Raw genomic sequence first — 25993 nt, 5'->3', positions numbered from 1 at the left:
AGAAACGTCCCCGATTCTGAGATGGTCCATAATGTAAGTTATTACTTCCTCCGTTCTCATATGATCTACGCACAGTATCTTATAATGAAATAGTAGCTTTTATTTATATTTATATTTTTTAAATATATATATATATATATATATATATATATATATATATATATATATATATATATATATATATATATATATCTTCCTTTTAGTTTTTTTTTTTTAAATAACTATCTCCACTTAAATGATTAGTAGAAGGCGCATATTTAATACAAACGTACTGGAAATCTTACAAGACCACAGGGTTACACATTATATTTATTTAAGTTGCCTTTTCATACAGGCCCACGACACTGCTTATGATAGGCGGATACAGACACACACAGTTTGACACTCAACAAATAACACACGACGTTGCTTGGAAGTTTCAGCCATAACCTGGTTGTAGACACGGACACATTTTGTAGGGGTTTTAGGGGTACATTGCTTGGAAAACAGCCACAGCCTGGTTGTAGACTTGGAGGCATCGACGCTTTTCGACTGGCCGATCACGCCCATCAATGATGGTCGATACGGCACTTGGACATAGTCCACGGTATTCTTGAAGCTCAAGATCCGAGTCCGTGGCTACCTGCAGGTATGGTTCGAGTGTTAACCTATTCGGAGCATTCCAGTCGTTCCTGCCATGGCCTCTGAGTTGAAACATCATGTCAAGCTTAAATGCTGATTCTGCATGTGCAGGTAATGTTCCAAAATGAATGAGTAGACTCCCTTTGAATCCTCATGGCCCCCATTGTGGCTTAACTTTGCTGACCGAGTATCCCAGCTCAATAAGCTTATTCCTCAAAGGATTAAAGCTCTTGGCAACAAATTTTCTATTGTCTATATCTATGTGGCATGAGGCATTCATCAGGACACAATGATATGGACGACCAACATTTTGAGTCATTTTCAGACCAGTAATTTGATGGTTTAATTTTTTTTTTGAGTTGTGGGGAGCTAATGGGATGCCTCTTTTCTTAATTTATAGCAAGTTTGAGATGTGTTGTTAAATAAAGATTCCCAAATTTGCATGCTGGCATGGTAAATCCTGTAGATATGCAGTATGCATGCATGCTGGTGTTGTCTTATTTTCTTGATCTTATTATTAGATGTGGATGATAGTGTTGAAGTTGCTGAATAATGTTGCAGTATATAGTGCTTCTGCTGTTACAGTATGTATTGTTATATTTAAATTACCCGTTGTTATTACTTTCAACAACGGGTATATTTTCATCACCCGTTGTTATTACTATCAACAACGGTTATAGTTACACTACCCGTTGTTATTACTTTCAACAACGGGTGTAGGACCCCTACCCGTTGTAATTGATTTTTTAGACATATTTCATTTTGGCGCAAATTTGGTGAAAATATATTACAACGGGTATATTCTAACCGTTGTAATAAATTTATGACAACGGTTGACTTTTATTGACCCGTTGTTATTAACATATAACAACGGGTTTGTTTTGAGGACCCGTTGTCAATAGTTTGTCTTAATAAAAAACAAATTTACAAACACATACAGCATACCACACAAACACACACAACATCAGTTCAACCTTTGGTATCCTGAGTTTATTATTCTCTCTCCCCCGCTTTCTACATTCTCGTTTCCGGCCGTCGCCTAGTTTCCGATGCCCAGATTCCGTTGCTTTCCCTTATCATCCTGCTCGTTCTCTTTATCATCATCATCAGGTATGTTCACTTTAATTTTGTGTTTCGTCATTAGGGTTTTAAGACGATCATCTTTTTTGTTTTTCTTGCATCTGTTTGTTTTTCGTCTTCTTTGTTATCTTTATCATCCCGCATCATCTACTTCATTCCTCTTATTAGGGTTTAGGATTTTAGAAGCTCAAACTGTTGTTTTAAATTTTCATTCCTCTTTAGGGTTTTAGATAATACTCTGCATGACGTTGTTAAGTTGTTCATTTACTATTTCATTCATATTTGGTTTTTAGGATTATCATGGGTGAAAAACGGAAAAGAAGACAAAAGAATAATAAGCGTGGGGATGATAATAAGCCTGGTGAGAGGGGTGCTACGAAGTGCCATGCAGCCTTTGCAGCTATAGCCGCTAAAGAGCCGCTTAAAATAAAATGGAACTCGAAGGGTTTCCCTAGTGGGACAAATGCGGGTCATTTATCCAGTTGGATTGGATGTTGTACAAGACAGTTTGTGCCTATCCATTTAGCTGAAATTAGAAATTTGAATCCAAAATTGAGGAATTTATACTTGGCTCGTTTAAAGGAAGCCTTTGATATTGCCGATGAATACCATGATAAGTATTTAATGCAGAAGGCAGGAGGTGCCCTTAGGCAGTGAAAGTGTGACGTTGCTAGGGATTTGTTTTATGTGGACAAGGCAACGGGGGAGATGCGTAAGAGCCCACCGGGAGACAATAAGTGTCCCACCATCAGTCAGGAACAATGGGACCTTTTCAAAGAGATGAGAACTAGTGAGAAGTTTCAGGTTAAATATCCTCGCCTTTTAACGATTTACCTATCATTTTTTTTAATTAATGAGTTCTTTATATAATCTTTTTATTATCTCATCTACTTGCGCTTTTATATAATTTGAAGGCCGTTAGCAGAAGAAATCGTGCTAACATTTCATGCAAGAAGGGGAAATAGTATGGTTCTCGAGGCGGTTATAGATTGATAGGGGACAACCTCGTAAGTAGCATGCATTCCCCTGTGAGATTTGATTTTTTTAATCACACTTGGACTTAATACACATTTACATGTATAACTATTACCATGTTAATGTGTAGGTGGCAAAGGGAGTGACCAACTAGGATCGGCATGTAACTTATAAAGAAGGGCACAGGCGTAAAGGATCCAGGTCGCGTGACAAATATGATGAGGAAGTGTTGGCCAACATAGTAAGCATTATTTTATTAAGACGAGTTCATTAATAACTTTATTATTTTAGCCACAAATATAATTTAAAGTTTATTTAATATATTATAGGACAAGGTATTGAAGGAGGTAGAAGAAGAGAAATTCACTCCCAATGGTCGTGATGACGTTCTTGCTAGATCGATCGGCCGACCCGAACATCCAGGTCGATTGAGGGGCGTCCCGTTACAGGTTGGAGTAACGAAATATTATGGGACAACTGCCCCGAAAAAGAAGAAAAGGAAGACTACGGCTGAGAAGGCTGACATGGTACCATTTATTCTATTATTTTCATTTAAGTTCAATTGACATGTTATTGTTGGGATAAAAATTGCTGAAACATTACATTCTTGGCACGCAGGTTCAGTTAATTGCATCCGTACTACAAAAGATGAATGCTGGAGGCAAGCTTTCCGAAGAAGAAGTGAAGATGATGGAGGATATCATTAAAGGGGGTAATAAGGTACAACAGATTGGTCAAGAGGCCGAGAACACTACTACCTTGGAAATACATGAGAAGGAAGTATCGGTCAACGAGATTCAGAAAGATCAGGTACCTAATGCTTCTGAAGTTGTAACAACTAAAGCCGATCAGGTACCTAATACTTCCTTTTTTTTTTTTTTTTTTTTTTTTTTTTTTTTTTTTTTGCGTAAGATCAGGGGGTGTGTTCCCTGCCAGCTCTAATGCTATAACTTCTGACATCGTGCCATTGGTGAATTTTATTAGGTAAATAATGAGTCTGAAAAGGAGATGTAACTTGAGAAGATGGCTGATGGAAAACAGCATACATCCCCTTCAAGTCAGTTCACTGTTTTCAGTAAGGTATGCATGAAGTGTTTAATTAGTTAAATTTATATGAATTCTATTAAATTTTGGGATATAATAATGTCGTGTATTCTTCAGGCCGTAAACAGGAGGGTAGTAATTCTTACTGACCCTAAATTCGAGAAACCACCAGTTGTGCGTGTTGGCCGGGGTCTCCTAGAAGTGCCCACCAAATCAGCAGCGGAAACTGTAGTGGTTGTTCATGGCGAAAAACTTTTGCCGAGTCATAGAAAAGTGGAGATAACTGAAGTCTTTCCAGGCCATGAAAACTTACAACAGCCCGTCCCAGTTCGTGACGACATTACCATTCTGGGAGATGCGGTTGGAAGTTTCATCCAATGGCCTGAGTCTCACATCTTCCTGGCTCGTTCGTCTCCGCCTCAGCCGAAAGCAGTTGGGGTTAGAAAAAATACCTTTATATGTTAAATTTTTAATTGTTGAATGTTTTTATATGTTAAATTTATATGTTTTTTTTTGTAGGGTACAAAAAATCCGGCTAAGGCAGATAAGCCTAAGTCCATAGATATGTCAACTACCTCGTCGAGACAACAACTTGATGAGGTATTTAATTAACTTCTCCATTTTTTTGAAAACCTCCCTTTATTTAAATTTTTTCTGTATTTCTAAAAAGCATTGAATTTTTTTGTAGGGAACAAAAAAGTAGACTAAAGCGGATAAGCCTAAGTCCCTGGACATGCCAACTACCTCGTCCAAACAACAACTTGATGAGGTATTTAATTAACTTCTCCATTTTTTTAAAAACCTCCCTTTATTTTTATTACTCAAACTAGCTAACTAGGATATGTTACCTTTGGATTTTTAATTATTTTAATTATCTACATGTGTAGGCTGGTGGTAGTAGCACAAAATCAAAGAATCATTATTTCCCCGAACCGAAAGATGTTAGGAGTTTAAACTCCACAAAATATTCTGGGAAGGATTACATGCTAAAAGTAAGAACGGTGACGATGAGGAAACTGCATGAGGAGGCTTGCAATCACATAGAAAACGAGCAATTGATAATTATTCCGCTCGAGGAGCATATTCTAGAGGTTGAGCGTGAAGCACTTGTGTCATGGGAGATGCTAGCCATTTGGGCTGGCCTAGACGAGATTGATGTCCAACACCTATTGTTGGGAAATGTGTCCTCAACAATAGTGCGTGTAACACCCCGATATTCAGAGGAGCCTTAACTAGGCCTTCCTTAGCATATAAGGGCGTTACCATCTCGGTTGCCCGAGGAAAGTAATTATCAAACGTCAATAAAAGAACTATTAAGTTATATTACAAGTGATTCAAACCAAAATACAATACGGGGTACAACTCAGAAGCTACTCGATACTATAATCAAATCTCGTGAAGACTCATCCCTGCCCGGACTCCGGCTATCATCAACACCAACACCTGCTAAGACCGACTGCTCACCATAAGGGATCACGGCAGACACGTAACAAACAAACAACCACACAAGGTCAGTACTGAGATAAGATAAGGCAACGACAACCACAAACAACAAGACAAACAATGACATCAGTCTCAACCACAATCATAACAATCCAACCAAATCTATCATCGATCGTCCACTGGACCGATCCCGCTGGGGGACCGCAGCCGTGTTTCCCACCTAAGCCCCGCTCATCATACGAGCGCTAACCCCGTCCCATTAATGTGCACATCCCCTTTCGTGGCGGGTTCCACGAAGGGCGAACTAGGGCGTGAAGCCACTCCCGCAAGTGACTCCACTCAGCCGAGGACGCACCTCGAGAACCATCAACAACGATCACAACCACAACCACAACACAATTACAATCATCATATCAATCAACCACAATACTATCACAACGACCGACACACTAGACGATCTACAGCAACTGAGTAGGCGAACCTACCTTTAAGCAACCGCAACCAATCCACGCTGACGGATAACATATCCAGCGACCAAGCAAAGCCTATAACCACCATACAAATATCTATTACTACAAGCAAACCCTAACTATAGAGACAAAGGCACGGATGATGATTATGACGTACCTATTAGGGAGAGACAAGGCAAAAGACTGCTACCCGACTCAAGGGACGCCCTCCTAAGGCATAAGAATCTTCAAGAGGCATCCATGGAGGTTTTGAGGTGAAAGGGAAGGGAAAGAGGCGACTGAAGGATAGGAGGAAAGTGGCGGAAGTGGTATGCGGATCTAACAAAACGCGATATATAACCTCGCTGAAACGGGCACTCGATCGAGTACCCAACATACTCGATCGAGTAACCCCCTACTCGATCGAGTACCCTAGCTACTCGATCGAGTAGCCTCTACTCTATCGAGTACCACTCTTTCAACTCAACTCCAGATGACCTCGGCACTTAACTCTAAGGCTATTCCCGTTCCCAAGGTCAGTCAACGATGGTCAAAGGGTCCCTAAAAGGACGGGTATTACAATCTTCCCCCCTTAAAAAGAACTTCGTCCCCGAAGTTCAACTCACCTCTCCTGCTCACAACACGGAACTCACACAACCTTACCAAACTTCCCGGTCCAACCATTACCTCTTGAAAATACCATCCCCCCCATGTCATTATCATCACCGACCACATTTATACCTATCGATTCTTGCCACTATCATGCAACCTCTATCACAGTCAACCGTTATCTTACACATATATAAAGCATCCAACTCGCAATGCGAACCGTCGCTCACGATCTCCCAACATACAATAATTACTATCCAACCATCCATCTAAAACATGTCTCATATAAATTATCATATGGTACAACCAATGCCACCATGTTACTTGGCAACGTGACTCGAGCACGATTTATCACACCATAATTTTACAATAAATTTTTTTTTTTTTTTTTTTTATATATGACTAAAGTAATTCATTATATCTCAGAAATTTTGTAATTAAAGCAAAACATAGTACCGACAACATTATAAATAAGCAAAGCATTATTCAAAAACAGCCTTTTTATTTCGCGATTTCGCGACATTACTCTTCCCCTCTAAAAAGGAACTTCGTCCCCGAAGTTCACCACCCAAATATCAACACGTATTACTTATTATGGGCATGAAAACATGAAGGAAAACCACATTATTATGGACATTACTCACTAATTGTACACTCGTTAAGTTAGAAACCATACACGAGTCACCGGAATAACTAGTTACCGTTGACAAGACGCATTAAAATGATATGCACAAACATAGGCGAAGATACAATGCCGACAACTAGATCGTAAGGAGGCGTATGCAAAATAAGAGTAACAAGAAATTATTACCGTCTTACTAATTGTGACAAATACGCTTATAAACTCCAACTAGAACTTCTAACATATGAATTTAACTGTTCAAAGGTGTTACGACGCACTAATAAGCACATTAAACATAAAACTTGTCATTATAAAACATTTGAACCTTTTAAATTTCAAAAACCTCCTGTAACAGTGTCACTCGATCGAGTATGTATAGGTACTCGATCGAGTGCCATGCTACTCGATCGAGTGTCTTGGCTACTCGATCGAGTAGCCCGAGATCAGAATGCTTCCTTTCTTTCCTTCCTGCAGCTACTCGATAGAGTGTGGGGTACTCTGTCGAGTACCTGCAGGTCAAGTACTCTACACAATTCGTCATAGGCTAACATATATAAACATGATCATCACATAAATTGAGTCGGGCTGATGCCCCGACTCTCCATCATCCTGCCTAAGGTAAAAGTAACAAATCCGGCCTTATGGCCTAACAATACAAGTTCATGAATAAAGTCTCAACTAAAACAACTGAAAATCCAACCACGCTACCAACAGCAACTACTACTAACAATCACGAACGGAAATAAAAACAAGGAGTATCACTCCTGCTGCTGCTGCTGCTCGAACATCACCTCATCATCACCACCACCACCTCCAGATGAACCTACTCCCGCATCACCTCCTGCTCCTGCTCCCGGGCCCACGTACCATGGCGTCAAGCCTCCATAAGGAAAGGATTGAGGTGCTCCCCATGTCGACTGTTCCACCCCGTAGGAATGGAAGACCCCCGAGTAATTCCCAACTCCACTCCACCAGACTGGATGCGGTCCCTCGGTCCCTATCCCCTGAGTGTACGCCATCTCGTGCATGTTTCGGAGTGTCAAGGTAGATGACACTCTCTCTGCCAGGTAACTGGATCGCGTCTCCGGGGTGTCAAGGTAAGGGTAGCATGGGAAGGGCTGATGCTGCTGTGGTGGTGCCACCGGCTGTGGCCTGGCCTCCGGGGCTCTCTCCCTCACTCGACGGGGTCCCCTCACCACTCTGGGTCTCTCCACCACCCGAACTCCCGCATTCTCACCTTTCGTCGGCTCCGGCATCTCATCGAGAATGTCGCCGTCGATGAGATAGGTCTGCAGCTGGCGGGGTGTATCCTCATCCTCCTCCTCCTCCTCATCCTCATCGTCCACATCCACAGCCACCACTGCCGGCTCCAAGGGCTCCGTGGCTGGGAGGTGCTCAGGAGCTGGGATCTTCATCCAGCTCATCCCATACACCCTCCATGCCAAGCTACCATCAGCCAAGGTCCTCAACCATTTCAGGTCGAGATAGTATTCACGATCCATGGTAGGCACAGGGGTAACTAGGGGCACGTATGCCGAAGATGCCTCAAAAGAGGTTAGCTTTTCGGCTAACCGAGTGGCAATAGCACCACAGCTCAAGTATCGAGAAGGAGAAGAAGCCATCAAGGCAAGAGCAGCACAAACTATGGAAGGAGCATTAAAGACCACTTTCTTGGCCCGCTCCGGATTGAGGTACGACATCAAAAGCAGGACCTCATGGTTATTCAACTTACTAATGTCCTTTCGGTCATAGAGAAGGTTTGAGAGAGAACGGAGAAAGACCCTCAAGGTAATATGCTGAACATCATTAATCAGCATATTGCTCGAGGTGGGAGCTTGCTTCCCGATCCACGCAAGGCATTAGCGCAAACGCCGCACTCACCTGGAATGTCGGTAATGGAGCCCTTGGGAGGCTTGGCCAACCCAAGGTGAGAGGCAAACAAATCCATGGTTAACAGAAAGCTGGTATTCATCAACCTAAACTCAACAGTCTGACCCGCTGGGTCATAGTTAAAGGAACTCATGAATTCTAGGGTAAGGAAAGGGTAAGTGTGCTTCCTCAGCCGGTACAAACCCGTAAACCCCAAGGTCTCGAATATGTGACGGACATCCGTCTCTATTTCCAACTCCTCCAACACAGCGGTGTCAATACATTTTGTAGGTCTCATCTTGCGTTTTTGTAAAGCTACAAAACGCTCCCTTTGCTTGAAGTCAACAAACACTACTGTAGGGTATTCGGGGACCGCGGGTACCACGGGCCCGCTCCCTTCCCCCGTCTCAAGTGGGTTACCCTTTCCCCGCTTACTTTGGCGAATCCCAAGGTTCAGTCTCGGCATCTGTTTTAGGCATAAGTCCAAACAACTTGTATAAACATCCAAACACTTGTTTCATGTAATTTGAATTCACATACCCAGCTAAGCACACAATTTTCCAACAAATTTTGACATGTGAAGTACATAATTCATGCTATTAAACTTGAATATTAAGATAAGTATACATGCTCATTAGCAGTCTCTAGGGTTTTAACATATAAAATCAGACAATTTGTATAAAACATGTAGGCATATTCTTCATACAATTCGAGTCCTATATACTTAGCAAGTTCACTAACTCATCAACTAGTTCCATATTCGAAGCACATAAATTATATCATTAAACTTAGATGTTCAGATAGGTACACACATTTCATCAATGGTGTCCTCAATTTTAACATATAGTCTCAGTTTGTAGTTTCTTATAAACCAGAATTACAAAAATTTAGCATGTGAACACATATACCCAGCAATTCGCATATCTTAGCATGCTTCTCACGGTCGTCCCATTTACATTGCTAGTTACATGTTACTAATTCAAGAGAATGGACAATTTATGACTAATCAATATCACCCTTCACTTATTATGTAAAAACAACTCAATTAAAATTTTTCAGACGGTCTTTACAGCTGTGAAAATTTCGACATATATTCATCAATCATCGTTTCTATTAGCATATTGAAGTTCAATTCATGCTTATACTGTCAATTACAACATAAATTTTCAGTTATAAATCACGAATTTCCATTTAAGGCACTCTCAAGACGGAGTTTTAAGGCAACTTTCTAAGGGTAAAATCATCAAAATCTATCCTCCAACATACTATAAACAATACTTGAGGCTCAATTCTACTATCTAATCATCATAACACAATCAAAAATCGATTTCAATTTGGGAACCCTAGAAATTTCGGGTTCAACTATTGCAATTTCTAATCTAATTTACAGCATATAATCACCAACAACCATGAAAAAGGAGTCATATGAATCATATTTCAACAATTAAAAGCACCAAATTGGCCATTATCATCAAAATTTCAGATTATTACACTATTTTAACACATTCAAAGCAATAACCATGTACATTAGGAGGAATAGCATACCTTGATTGATGAACAAAGTAGAGAAACGGAATTAAACTAAGAAATTAACCCCCAAGATTCACTACTAACCCAAAGAATGAGAGGATTTGAGAGGAAATAAGGAATTTAGAGTGATTAGGTGTAAGAGTGTCGAATTATAGAGGAATAAGGAGTAGAAATAGGAAGGTTAGGGGTTTTAAGAAAACCCGTAGAAATCACTGTACAGTAACCTACTCGATCGAGTGCCTGGGGTACTCGATCGAGTACCACCCTACTCGATCGAGTAGGAGCTAAATCATCGAGTAACTGCAGGAATTTTCCCACATCCCGACATCATAGCTTCCTAATTAGATCGAGTGAGGTCTACTCGGTCAAGTAAGCAAAGCACTCGCACTCGGTCGAGTATAGCTACGTACTCGATCTAAAATACGAAGTAACTTGAAGATTCCTGCAAAAACAACACCACGTGTCGATTCCAACTAAGTTCGGAATTCGACACTAATTATCGCATTCAATCACGTTTTATAACCATTATCACACAAAATACAACTCTTCAATAACTAAGAGACATATCACGTTTCGTTATACAAATTACCCAACTCGGTCTACCTGTCACCGAGTTATGTATAAACCTAGCCGTGTCATTTTATTACATTTAAACTTACTTTACAAGCTATTACTAAACTCGTGTCTACCTCAAATTGAAACGTATAATTATCACTAATTCATTCTTTTACATATTACATAAATGCATACTTTTCAAAACAACTTAATCTACCATGTTTCACATTCTATCATAAGCAATTTATTTTGCATAAATCAACTATTACGCAGCGGAAAAATTTCAACTGATTAGCGAAACATAAACACATTACCACATACTTGATTCGGGTCATTACTCGTCTACGCTATAATTATCATTATAGTCATCGCGGTAGGATCTACAAGTTCACTTACAACTTCCGTCCTCATTAATTTTATGACAAACACCTACGTGTTTGCTATTCATATTACACATTCAAATTCACACTTTCACGCATCTCCATGACGTATAATCTCGTCACGTAACTCCTAGCTATCCTATAAGCTCACTAATCATCCAACGGGCTTCAAATAATCTCGTCAATGGTTACCATACTCGGCCAAAACATTATTATCACACCTCTATTAATTCTAATCTAAACTTAACCGGAGGTAGCTCCGGCACAATCAACATACATAGCACCTATAGACACACGGACTCCACATTCCCATCCCATGTGACTGGCTTAAGTATCATGGGGCCAAGATTTTGAAATGAGGGCGCCTACTCACCCAAAATCTAGCATCAGCCGGGGCTCCCATTACACATACACCAGGTTCATTTTATTAGACTCTCTACGTTCATTATGTTTATTCGTTACAGGTTCCAAAATCGTCGCTCTGATATCACTTTGTAACACCCCGATATTCAGAGGAGCCTTAACTAGGCCTTCCTTAGCATATAAGGGCGTTACCATCTCGGTTGCCCGAGGAAAGTAATTATCAAACGTCAATAAAAGAACTATTAAGTTATATTACAAGTGATTCAAACCAAAATACAATACGGGGTACAACTCAGAAGCTACTCGATACTATAATCAAATCTCGTGAAGACTCATCCCTGCCCGGACTCCGGCTATCATCAACACCAACACCTGCTAAGACCGACTGCTCACCATAAGGGATCACGGCAGACACGTAACAAACAAACAACCACACAAGGTCAGTACTGAGATAAGATAAGGCAACGACAACCACAAACAACAAGAGAAACAATGACATCAGTCTCAACCACAATCATAACAATCCAACCAAATCTATCACTGACTGTCCACTGGACCAGTCCTGCCAGTGGGGGACCGCAGCCGTTCCCACCTAAGCCCCGCTCATCATACGAGCGCTAACCCTGTCCATTAATGTGCACATCCCCTTTCGTGGCGGGTTCCACGAAGGGCGAAACTAGGGCGTGAAGCCACTCCCGCAAGTGACTCCACTCAGCCGAGGACGCACCTCGAGAACCATCAACAACGATCACAACCACAACCACAACACAATTACAATCATCATATCAATCAACCACAACACTATCACAACGACCGACACACTAGACGATCTACAGCAACTGAGTAGGCGAACCTACCTTTAAGCAACCGCAACCAATCCACGCTGACAGATAACATATCCAGCGACCAAGCAAAGCCTATAACCACCATACAAATATCTATTACTACAAGCAAACCCTAACTATAGAGACAAAGGCACGGATGATGATTATGACGTACCTATTAGGGAGAGACAAGGCAAAAGACCGCTACCCGACTCAAGGGACGCCCTCCTAAGGCATAAGAATCTTCAAGAGGCATCCATGGAGGTTTTGAGGTGAAAGGGAAGGGAAAGAGGCGACTGAAGGATAGGAGGAAAGTGGCGGAAGTGGTATGCGGATCTAACAAAACGCGATATATAACCCTCGCTGGAAACTGGGCACTCGATCGAGTACCCAACATACTCGATCGAGTAACCCCCTACTCGATCGAGTACCCTAGCTACTCGATCGAGTAGCCTCTACTCTATCGAGTACCACTCTTTCAACTCAACTCCAGATGACCTCGGCACTTAACTCTAAGGCTATTCCCGTTCCCAAGGTCAGTCAACGATGGTCAAAGGGTCCCTAAAAGGACGGGTATTACAGTGCGATCACATGATTTAAATATCATTATTAAATCTCATACTAAGAATACGTGAGGGATGATTCTTTATACAGTCGACTGACCGTCATTAATCGGTAATGATTGGCTAACTAGAGTTTGACATTACTGTCGTATGACGGTGGTGGTCAGTTGATCCCTTTAGGTCACACCTATAGGATGAGGCCCAAATAGATAATTAATTAATTGTATGAGATACAGATTAATTAATTCCTTAATTATGAGAGTGCAAATTTTGCGTCTTATTGTAATGTGATTAAATAAGATTTAATTTAGTAATTAAGTGTTAAATTACTAAATTAGTTGAGGTTTTAATATAATTTTTGAGGTAGAGGTAATTAGTTATTTAAAGTTACAAGAAGTTGTAATTTTAACTAACTAGTAATTATGGGACCCATTATATGATGATATAGTGGTAGTATACTACTCAAAAAGTGGAGTGTATATTATATTATTAATTGTAATATTTAAGTGTTAAATGGTTACATTAATAATTAAAAATGTAAGATAGTTAAACATATGACTTATAAGCATTTGTGGGACAAATGACAAAAGGCAAAAATGGACCAAATAAGGTCCAATATTTCGGCCAAATAAGAAGAGCAAAAGATGCTCTTTTGTCTTTGTTGATTTATGATTAAAGCATGAAAGTGACATTGCATACTAGCTTTAATCATTTCTACTCTTACACACTCTACCTAAACTAAACAAGAGAATAAAAACAAAAGAAAAATATTCCCTTGATGCACACAAGGCCACCGGTTTTTGTCTTACAAAAGGGAGCATTAGTTGCTCATTTTGGTGTTGCTTCTTTTACTTGTTTTTTTCTCTCATGTTTTTCCTCACATGCATTTGCTTAAATCTCTCTAAAAATACTAATATATTAAATCTATTACTAGAAGTAGTAATAATGGAAATATTAGTATTATTAAGGTAACATTTCTACTACATATCTAGTTAATATTAGTAGGAATTTTTGGGATTAATCTTGGGTGCAATTTATTGGAGTGGCTTCTATACTTGGAGTCTAAGGAGGATCATCCATCATATTTAGCTCAAGAACAAGTGAAGGAAGGTGACCTTACTTGTGCCCATATATTTCGAACCATATAACAATGTAAGGAACATTGTTCTTCTTATAAATCTTTCATTTTGTTATGCATGCACTAGATCTAAAGAACAAATAATTAACAAGTTAATTAGTTCATTATTAGAGGAGTCTAATAATAGGTATATGAACCTAACAAGTAGTATTAGAGCATAAGGATGTTTTTTTTTTGGTGAAAGGTAAGTAATTCTCATTAAGCTCAAACCAAGTACACAAGATACATCATAATTTAGCTTACAAGACTAGTAATCAAATCTCTATCCTTAGACCCTTTGACTCTACTTAGCTGATTAAGTAGTCTGATTTCATCAGATTTTGACATTGAACAACTAAAGCATTAGGTCTCAAAAGAACTCCTTCCAAACGTGCTGAGTTACGTTGCTGCCATACAGCATAAGTAACAGCCATGAACACAGCTAAGCAAACATCCCGCTGTACCTGTGTCCAATTCCTTCTACCAGTCCAGATGATACAGTTCCCCTGCGGAGGATTGATCTTCAGCCAGGTGCACACAAGCAGTAAAACCTCTCTGTAATACTGACACTGTTGGAACAGATGAGTCACAGTCTCAGAACCAGCTTGGCATATGCAGCAGAGATCATCAGAAATGATGCCAAGTCTGTGCAGCTTCTCTTTTGTATTCAGAGCATTCCTCATTATCAGCCAGTTCATGAAAGAATGCTTAGGAAGAGCAACATGGTTCCAGATGAGCTTAGCCCATCCCACTTTTGTTTCCTTAAGTCTGATCCAGTCATAACCAGACTTCACAGAATATCCCCTTATATCAGCAAGCCATAGACCCTGTGAGTAGCCATTCTGAAACGAATCCCTGGTCTTACATACAGCCTTCCAGTTGCCACTCATGTGGCTTTTAGGGATATGATCAGACCAGGGAGAGTTTTTTATGTATATTTGATGCACCCACTTCACCCATAAACTATCCGGCTTGCTATAAATCCACCACACTAACTTCCCAATAGTGGCCATATTCCAGTGATAACTATTCCTGATGCCAAGGCCACCTTCACTCTTAGGGGTACAAATATGATCCCATCCAACAAGAGGGACTCTCATATAATTGCTAGTGCCATCCCACAAGTAGTTACGACAAATATTATCAATTTGTTTCAACACTCCCTTAGGAATAAGAAAAATATTTGCCCAATAAGAAAAAAGAGAAGTAAGAACAGACTTAACAAGGATGAGTCTACCAGCATAAGAGATCTTCCTTGCACCAAGCATTCTGATTCTGTCAACAATCTTCTCCACCAGGATCTTACACTCCTTTTTCCCCAATTTACCAGTAGCTATAGGGACTCCAAGATACCTGAGAGGAATCTGACCCTCAACACACCCTGAGCATTCAATGAGTTGCTTTTTGATAGAGTTATGCACCCCATTAAAATAAATGTTAGATTTTGCATTATTCATCTCCAAACCAGAAGCTCTAGAAAAAGTAGCAAAGGACCTTAGCAGAAGCATAACAGAAGAATAATCCCCTTTAGAGAACAATAAAAGGTCATCTGCAAACATCAGATGTGACAACCTAAGCTTCCTACAAAGGGAGTGATGCTTGAAAGGCAAAACTTCAGTTGTAAAGTTAAGAATCCTGGTGAGGTATTCCATGGCTATGGTGAACAATAAAGGGGAGAGGGGATCTCCCTGCCTAAGCCCCTTCTTCCCATGGAAAAAACCAAAGCTGTTACCATTAAGGACAAGAGAGTAGGAGGCACTAGAAACACATTCCATAATAAGCTTCTTGAAGTGAACTGGAAAGAGTAAAGCATCAAGCATTTGACTGAGGAATTGCCAGTTCACTGAGTCATAAGCTTTTTTCAAATCAACTTTGATGAGGCAACGAGGGGAAACAGCAGATCTCTTGTAAAGTCTAATGATGTCCTGACAAACAAGAATGTTCTCAATAATGTTCCTCCCTTTAACAAAACCTCCTTGAGTAGTGCTAATAATGTGAGGCAAAACCCTAGCCAATCTGGTACATAAAAGCTTAGAGATCACTTTATAAATGACATTGCAACATGAGATTGGCCTAAACTGTCCAACAGTTTGAGGCAAGTCCACTTTGGGAACAAGGGAGACTAAGGTATGATTCACTTGTTTTAAAATCCTACCATTGAGAAGAAAATCCTTCACAACAGTGCACACCTCCTCTCCAATCACTTGCCAGGCATCCTTATAGAAAGCACTAGTGAATCCATCAGAGCCTGGTGCTTTGTGGCCAGGAATATGAAAGAGAGCATCCCTGATTTCATCATTAGTAACAGGAGTACCTAGCTCAGCACACATCTCCTCACTGCAGCAGGGGCCTCTCTGAACAACCTGGGCATTAACTGCCTGCACAGCAGTAGTCTTCCCCAACAGGTCTTGGTAAAATGATAAAAAAGCTTCCTGAATACTATCATGGTCATTTAGCCAAGTGCCCTGCTCATCTGCAATCCTGAAGACTTTATTCTTAGCCTGCCTCTGTTTCATATAACTGTGAAACAGCTTTGAGTTACTATCCCCACTACAGATCCAGGTGGCTTTGGATTTCTGCAGCAGGAAGCTATCACAAGCCTTCTGAAGCTCAAAATACTCTTTAGAAGCATTGATTTCCATTCCAATCAGATCAACATTTGTAGGATCAGTTCTAATTTGCATTTTAATATGCTCCAAATGTTTCCAAGCCCTCATAGTATTATTCTCAATATCAGCATATAAATCCCTATTCAACATCTTCAAAGGCTTTTTGAGTAACTTAAGCTTCTTAACAAACTGAAACATAGGAGTACCCTGAATGCAAGTCCCCCAAATCTGAGTGACACAAGGAATAAAAAGATCAGAATCACTCCATATGTTAAAATATTTAAAACTCCCCTTCCTTAGGCCAATATCAGAAGTCTTCTGAATCAGACAAGGTGTATGATCAAAATACCCCTCAGTATGAAAGTGAGCATAATAGTCAGGTCTCTGCTCAGTCCATTTATGATTAACCAGGGCTCTATCAAGCCTACTAAACACTCTAGTAGCTGCTTCTTGCTTGTTATTCCAGGTATAGAAAGAACCAGTTGCAGGCATATCCACCATACTACACTGCTCAAGACAATTGTGAAAATCTTCCATTTCCTCCTCTGAAGTAACTCCTCCCAAACGTTCACTAGGTTTAAGGACATCATTAAAATCTCCCCCTATAAACCAAGGCCCCTGAATACTCAGGTTGAAGGCAATTAACCTACTCCATAAGGACTTCCTCTCTTGAATACCATTAAAGGCATAGACAATAGTAAAATGAAACATTGACCCATTAGCAAGATCCTTAACAATAGTATGAATAAATTGAGCATTGTACTCAATAAATTGAACATTGAACAGATTAGGCTTCCATAATAGCCAAACTCTTCCACCTTTATGGTACTGAGTGTTTGTAGAAACACACCATCCACTACAAATATTATCCCTAACACCATTTAGAGATGAAGGCTTAACCTTCGTCTCAAGGAGACCAAATAATCCAACCTGATGATGGTGAAGAAACCATTTAATGTACTTTTGCTTAGCTAGACTATTCAATCCCCTAACATTCCAAAAGCCTATCATTGCCCTCCCCCCTTTTCAGGGGGTACTCTAGTCGTCCCTATTCCCACCTTTGGAGTGGCATTGTTTAAGGCTTCCATGAAAGTGAATTGCCCAAACTTAGAAGTGGTACTGCCCTGATCAATCAACTCTTGTCTACTCAATCTTATCACAGCCCTCGCAGGGGTAGCTACTTGACTTGTCCTAGTATGATCACCCTGTTGAACAACAGGCACCACAGGGGTAAACATAGTCCTAGGACTAGGTTGGACCAGAGGAGTAGCTTTTGGAGAAACAACTAGCTTAGCAACTGGTACCTTAGTTCCAAGAGATTTGTCACCTGCAGGTTTAGGTTTCCACTGTTGAACAACCTTCTTCTTTGCAGGAGGTTTGGTTTTAACTTTCTTACAGGCATTGGTTATGTGACCAACTCCCCCACAAGTTTTACAAAGAATAGGGTTCCACTCAAACTCCGCCTGAATCTTAACCATGTTCCCTGATTCATCCAAGAATTTAACCTCTTTGGGAGCTGGCTTATCAAAAGGAACATCAATTAAGACCCTGGCCATTCCTAGCCTTGTCCGGTCCTCAGTAGGACCATCACACCGCACAAAATCACCTATCAACCCTGCAATTTTAGGAATACACTGACCCCAAAACTTAAGAGGTAACAGATGCAACTTAACCCATACAGGAACAACTTTAACATCCGTCTTAGTAAGCGGGTCCTGAGAATGCCAAGGACGTAAGATTACAGGCTTATTTTCGAACAGGAAATGTCCATGCTTCAAAATAGCTTCCTGTGCTTTCTGAGTCTTAAATTTAACTAGAAAAACACCAGAAGGTAAGAAGGAAATACGATCAATCCCATATTCACCCCATAACCCCTGAATAAACTCTTCAACAACTTTCCAGGAAGGATTGGCACCCAATATGAAGCATATAACAGAGTTCTTCCAAAATTCAAGTTCCTTATTAACCTCAGACTCAGTAAATTGCAGCATACCTTCAGGTTCCTCAGGAATGGTATCCAATTTCTTCCCTTTTCCACGCTGCTGAACAATCCATGCTTCCGTCTCGTCATCTGTGATAAGATCATCAAGGTCCAAAGGTTCGATTTCCACCGGATCTGTTCGAAGCTTGACCACTGACGAAGACGAGTTCCCTGCAACAGAAAAATCCAGAGAAGAGAAACGATTTTTATTACTATTTTTATGATTTTTTGTTGAAGAAGATGAAGAAATTTTATGCGCCGTCATCCCTAAAATCTAGGTTACTGAAAACGATGAATCTATTTTTCAGAGCTTTTCAGGTGTTTCTCTTTCTATCTCTAGCATTTTTCCTTTCAACAATTACAAATCATTATTAGAGCATAAGGATGTTGCATGCATAATCGGTTATTATTTTTCCGAGTTAAAATGTTAACATATAAAACTAAAAATTTGTGATTTATAAGTATAAGCCACGAAATCACCATGCATGTTATATATTCTGGTCCTAAAATGTTTTTAGGTCATTTTTATGATTTATGGAAATTTATTGCTCATTTTAAGGATTTTTGGTCATTTTATTACATTTTTATGATTAAAATGGGAATTAAAATGCTAAAAATAGTTAAACTTAGTTTCTATCCTTGGAAATTTTATATGACCTCACATGCATATTTTACAAGTTGTTGTAAAAGGTCGAATTAATTTGATCAATATTGCATGTTTTATGAATTTTATGAGATAAAAATGGATTAAAAGAGGTAAAATGGTTAAAAATAGTTAAATTTAGAAATAAGCCATGATCTTGTAATATGATGTCACATGCAAGATTTAAAGAATGTATGTAAATTTCTAGATTAAAAGATCTTCTTTATCATGATTTATGGATTTTTGAGTAAAAATGACATAAATAGTGACTATTTTAGCAACAATTAGCTAAAACGTATTGCATTCCTTGAGAAAATTATTTTAAGTTGCATTAATATCCCACTAATCAGATCTAATGTTTTAAAAATTATTGGATTAATTTTCGGATACTTTATGTATTTTATGAGATAAAACCGATAAAATACAACTATATTTTCTCAAAATAAATTCGAAAATTTTAACCATGTTTTTTGACATTATGAGTGTCATGGAATTATTCCAGAATGTTCAAAAATTTAAAATTCAAATTTTGAAATTTTTGATGATTTAATTTGGATTTATTTCATAAATATGATGATTTTAAGGTCAAAAATGAGCATAAAATTAAATCAAGTTGAGTTATTGTCAAAAATTATGTGATGACTAATTTTTGAGTCCTAAAAAGTGTTAGGATAATTAACTTGAGCTTAGATGTGATTTAAGTATTAATTAGTAATTTTAAAAGGTTATCATCACGCATTTCCATAAAACTGGGTTATATGTACGACATAAGTTAAATAGGGCGATTTGGCACATCATTTGGCATGATAGGTACATATTATAATGCTGCATATTTCAATTGTTGAATGTCTTTTATTTATATAATTTTAAATTATGTAATTTTATCTTAGTGTGGCCTTAGTTTAATCAATATTACCCGTAATGAAAGGGAATGTTGATTCGGTTGTAATTTAATGTGATCTCGAATCACTTTTATTTTATTAGTTTTTCCATTTTACAAATGTATAATAGGAATAGCTTTGTATTTTTATTTTAATTTGTAATTATGGAGATGCTTCAAAGACGGTGCCATTCGGAAAGGTGATCCGACAAAGACGATGTCTTGGGAGGCATGCCACTTGAATATTCAAGGGACCAAAGGAGTTGGTTTCTGAATATGTAATAGATTATTTGATTTTCTATTTTAGGAAGGTCATACTAGGAATTTTATTTATTGCTTTGCATTTCTTTTAATATGTTGCATGCATTGCCAAATCGCCATATCAACACATGCATATCATATCGAGTCATCGACCGTGTCAATTATAATTATCGTAGTTCATCGCTTTGATAGATAATAAATTGACAAGACCTCTCACATATTAAAAATTGAGAAATAGCCTTACCAAATAGTAGAAACCCATGAAGTACCAATTTCATAAGGGAGTTGAGCCGGCTTTACCGTAATACAAACCTTGTTACGTTGGTGAAGTGGGGCAGTAAAATGTTATTACATCGAAATTTAGATTGAGCTCAACGGAAGTATTGTTGACCGTAGTCTCATGTGTTCCGGGCTAAAGATGAGAATTAGAGTAATTTTTATCGACCGAGAGTTCTATAAGTAGAATCGATTAAAGAGTTAATCCACCGAGTTATATTAATAAGGGATGACTCAAACTACTGCAGTACCGTATTAATATGAATTTGGATCTCGGAATCATTTATATTAGTTGGGTGGAGGTCACTATATAAATGTTAGAACTTGTTTAAAAATGTTTACAAGTTTATATTAAAATGACAAATGTTAATATTTCCTTTACCTCCAAATTTGTAGTTGATTTATATCACAATGGATCCATCACAAGCAACAACACCAATTACCATTAAGTCATGTCACAATTTATTCGACGAAATTTGCTCCAACCACCAACTCGATACTAATAGAGAGCTTCATTTTGGGATCGGTTCCGATGGAAATCTCAATTTCATCACTTCCTCCATACCTCCTACTATAACTAGGCCTTATGTGAATGCGTCTCGGGTAGACCATGTCACTAAGTCTATGAGGTCCCTATCTTTGGAAGAGAAAGATGCCGAAGTAAGTGGGAGTTCTAGCAAGCAAGTTCTTGCTACAAATGGGAAAAGGTTCAAGAGGAAGGGAAGAAAAGGGAGAAAATTCAACCATGATAGAGGAGCCAGTGTTGATGATAAATGCCATTATTGTCAAGGCATGGGACATTGGATGAGAAATTGCCCCATATATTTGGGAAATATAAGGGATGGACTTGTCATTCCACTTGGTAAAATTCCTACTGAGATTTATGTTATTGATGTAAATTTCACTTCCACGACAACATGGGTACTAGATACTAGTTGTGGTTCTCACCTTTGTAATCATTTACAGGGGCTAAGAAACGTGGAAAAGCTGAACAAAGGCGATGTTGATTTCCGACTTGGGAATGGAGCTAGGGTAGCGTCCGCGTCCAAGGGTACTTATGTACTTGTTCTAGCGAATGGATTTGAATTGTATTTGCATAATTGTTTTTATGTACCTACTCTATCTAAGAACATTATTTCAGTTGCTATGTTAGACATATATGGCTTTGATTTTGGTATCAAGAACAATTGTTGCACTATTTCTAGAAATGACTTCGTCATAGGCCGAGGTTCATCTATTAATGGTATTTATGTTCTAGAAACATCAAATCCAAGGAATGACATCTATAACATTCAAACCAAGAAACTCAAATCAAGTGATCCAAATGAATCCTACATTTGGCATTGTCGATTGGGTCATATCAATGAGAATCGCATTAAGAGATTAGTTTCTACTAACGTGATCAAACCATTTGATTTCCAATCTTATGGTATATGCGAATCATGCCTCCTAGGCATAATGACTCGTAGTCCTTTTAGTGGTAACGGGACACGAGCTAGTGAACTATTGGGCCTTATACATACCGATGTATGTGGACCAATGACTGTCACCGCTAGGGGTAATTATGATTACTTCATTAACTTCACCGATGATTTGAGTAGATATGGGTATATCTACTTAATGATATATAAGAGTGAAGCTTTTGAGAAATTTAAACAATTTCAGAATGAAGTTGAGAACCAATTGAACAAAAGGATTAAGACACTACGATCTGATCGTGGTGGAGAATATCTCAGTAATGAATTTGATTCACACTTGAAAAGTTGTGGCATTGTGTCACAACTTACTCCACCTGGTACACCACAACTAAATGGTGTAGCCGAGAGGAGAAATCGAACCCTACTAGATATGGTTCGATCTATGATGAGTCAAACTGAGTTACCTGACTCGTTTTAGGGTTTTGCAATTCAAACCGCAATCATCTCATTGAATTATAGTCCATCAAAAGCAAGCGAAAAGACACCATATGAGATGTAGAGAGGAAGGGTTCCTCATATTTTCTATATGAAGATTTGGGGATGTGCTGCTTACGTCAAGACAAAAACCGACAATAAGCTAGCCCCCCGATCCGAAAAATGCACCTTTGTAGGTTATCCTACCAACTCACGAGGCTACTACTTCTACAAACCTGAAGAGAACAAAGTGTTTGTGTCTAATGAGGCTGTCTTCTTAGAAAGTGATTTTATTTCTAAGAGACAGAGTGGGAGAAATTTTGAACTTAATGAAGTTCAAGAGAAACAAACCGAAGTAGAGACAAATGGAGAGGCACGTGAAGACGTTCCTTTGCCATCTAATTCGGAAGTCGTTCCTCAATTGAGAAGGTCGGGTCGAGAAATTCGTCATCCTGATAGATATGTGGGACTTATCGAAGAGGATGGGAGTCTTGATGTGTTGCTTCTAGAAAGCAACGAGCCTGCTACCTACAAAGTTGCAATCTCTTGTCCTAATTCAGCTTTATGGCTTCAAGTCATGGAATCCGAAATAAGTTATATGCATGAAAATCAAGTCTGGAACTTGGTGGATTTGCCTGAAGGAGTGAGACCTCTTCAATGCAAATGGATATTCAAAATAAAGAATGGCATAGAAGGACATGACGATGTCTACAAGGCTAGGCTTGTTGCAAAGGGTTTTACCCAAGTTCAGGGTCTTCACTATGATGAAACCTTTGCTCCAGTAGCCATGCTAAGATCCATTCGGATAATGTTAGCGATTGTTGCATTTCATGACTATGAAATATGGCAAATGGATGTAAAGACCGCTTTTTTAAATGGGCATTTAGAAGAGGAGGTGTATATGTTACAACCTGAAGGTTTTGTAGATCCGAAAAATCCTAACAAAATATGCAAGCTCAAGAGATCCATTTATGGTCTTAAGCAAGCATCTAGAAGCTGGAATCATCGATTCAAGCATGTTATAAGAGAGAATGGTTTTACTCGAAGTATTGAGGAACCATGTTTATATATGAAGTTCAGTGGGAGAAATGTTGTGTTCCAAATATTGTATGTGGATGACATACTACTTATTAGAAATGATATTCCAATGTTATCCTCTGTTAAGGAGTATTTGGGAAATTATTTCCAAATGAAGGATTTAGGAGAAGCACAACCCATACTAGGTATCCGGATCTATAGAGATAGAACCAAAAGGATATTGGCATTAAGTCAAGAATATTACATTGAAAAGATTCTTCGACGTTTCAGCATGGAAAAGTCCAAGAGAGGCTTAATTCCTATGGGTAATGGAATTATTTTGAGCAAGTCTCAATCTCCTTCCAAACCCGAAGATGTTGAACGCATGAAGTTGATTCCTTATGCTTCCGCTGTTGGATCAATCATGTATGCCATGATATGCACTCGTCCAGATGTATCATATGATTTAAGCATGACTAGTAGATATCAAGAGAATCCAGGTGAGAGTCACTGGATAGCTGTGATGAATATCCTTAAGTACTTGCGAAGGACTAAGGATTCTATCTTAGTGTTTGGAGGTGACTCCGAGTTATGTGTTAAGGGTTACACAGACTTAAGTTTTCAAACAGATAGAGATGATATGAAATCCCAGGCTAGATTTATATATATGCTCAATGGTGGTGCCATAAGCTGGAGAAGCTTCAAAGAAGCTGTGATTGCGGATTCTACTACGGAGGCTGAGTACGTTGCAGCATCAGAAGCTGCTAAGGAAACCGTGTGGACTAGGCAATTCTTGGAAGGGCTAAAGGTAGTTCCCACCGCCAAAGATCCTATCACGATCTTCTGTGACAATAGTGGGGCGATCTTTCAAGCTAAAGAACCCAAGTCTAGCAATAAGTCTAGGCACGTACTTAGAAAATTCCATGTAATTAGGGATTTCGTTGAAAGAAAGGAAGTAGCGATTTGTAAGGTTCGAACGGATGACAACAAAGCTGATCCATTGACCAAACCTTTATCGCAAACAAAACATGACCATCATGTTGTATCCATGGGTCTAAGGCGTATGCCAAATTTGTATTAGATTATAAGATATGAAATAAAAATCTGAGTTTTTGGTTCATATATGATAATCGCATTTGTCGTTTGAGTTTATTTATACAAACTCGTTTATTTATAACCTTGTTCTATCCAAATGGGTTGTGGAGACAAATTGAACCCCATTAAAGTGAAATGGTGTAATACCCCGTATTTTATATAATATAATTAATTAAACGGATATTGTTATATATAATTATTAGGTATTATTTTACTAATTATGTCGGGATAATAGTTGAGTCGAGTTAATTGTTTAGTCGTGTTGATATCGTAAAATCGAGTTGTTGCATAAGTTATCTGAGACGGGTTTATATGGTATTCGAGACGTGAGCTAAACCTTTTACCCTCGACCCATTTGGGTTTACCCAATATCATGTTTAACCCAATTAACCTAGCACCCAACACCTTTCTCTAACCTAAGTTTTAACCTAATTTTTACCCTAGCAACACCCTCAACCCGCCTCCCTCTTTCATCAGCCCATTTGGCAGCCTTTCACGCAAAACGAGAGAGAGAGAGAGAGCAGGAGTGGTGACGGCGCAGCAAGGAAGGTCAAAGGGAGGTTGTCGACGACGTAGGGTGGCCCTGGTGGTTGTTGTGGTGGCGGAAAGGTAAGCATGTCACATTCCTCCTCTGTTTTCATCTTTTATGTCGGGTTTTTGGTTGGGGTTGCGTGTCTTAGGGAGGGGATAAGGGTGGTTGGTGTCGGGGTAATGGTGTTGGGTGGTCTGAGTCGCCCCTATTGGTGGCGGTCAGGTGGGCTTTGGGTGGTAGTGGTGGCAGAAGTAGGCGTCTTTGACAGGGGGTAGCAAACGGGTAAGCAGGGGGATTTGCATACGGGTTTAGACGGGTATGTTTGGGGTGGCACCACCGTGGACTAGGGGGAGGTCGAGACGGTGGTGCCACGGTGTCTAGGTTCGTGGGTTGACGGTGAGTAGGGTCGTGGTTGTTTGGCAGGGGATGGTTGTTGGTTGCGGTGGTGGTAAAAAGGAAAACAGTGGGTGTTGGTGATGATGCGCGGTGAACCAGGCCAAATGCCAGCCCTGGTTCGACTCGGCCGTGGCGATCGACCAGCTGGTGGTGGTTCTTTGGCGGTGGGGACGAAGTGGGGTCAGTCTGGTGGTTGTCGTGGTGGCTAGGTGGTGCGTGAGGGGTGTGTGAGTGTGCGAAGGGGACGGGTGCGTGTGGGGTTATTCGAGTTGTTTTTGAAACGGGTTTTCATAGTTAATCGTTATAATTCGGTAATGGGTCGTATGTTTAACTAATTAATTTAATTCCGAGTTATTTAATTAATGAA

This window comes from Silene latifolia, chromosome 8, assembly GCF_048544455.1.
Source record: "Silene latifolia isolate original U9 population chromosome 8, ASM4854445v1, whole genome shotgun sequence".
Lineage (NCBI taxonomy): Eukaryota > Viridiplantae > Streptophyta > Magnoliopsida > Caryophyllales > Caryophyllaceae > Silene > Silene latifolia.
The sequence above is the reverse complement of the archived record's forward strand: the minus strand, read 5'-3'. Positions refer to the sequence as shown.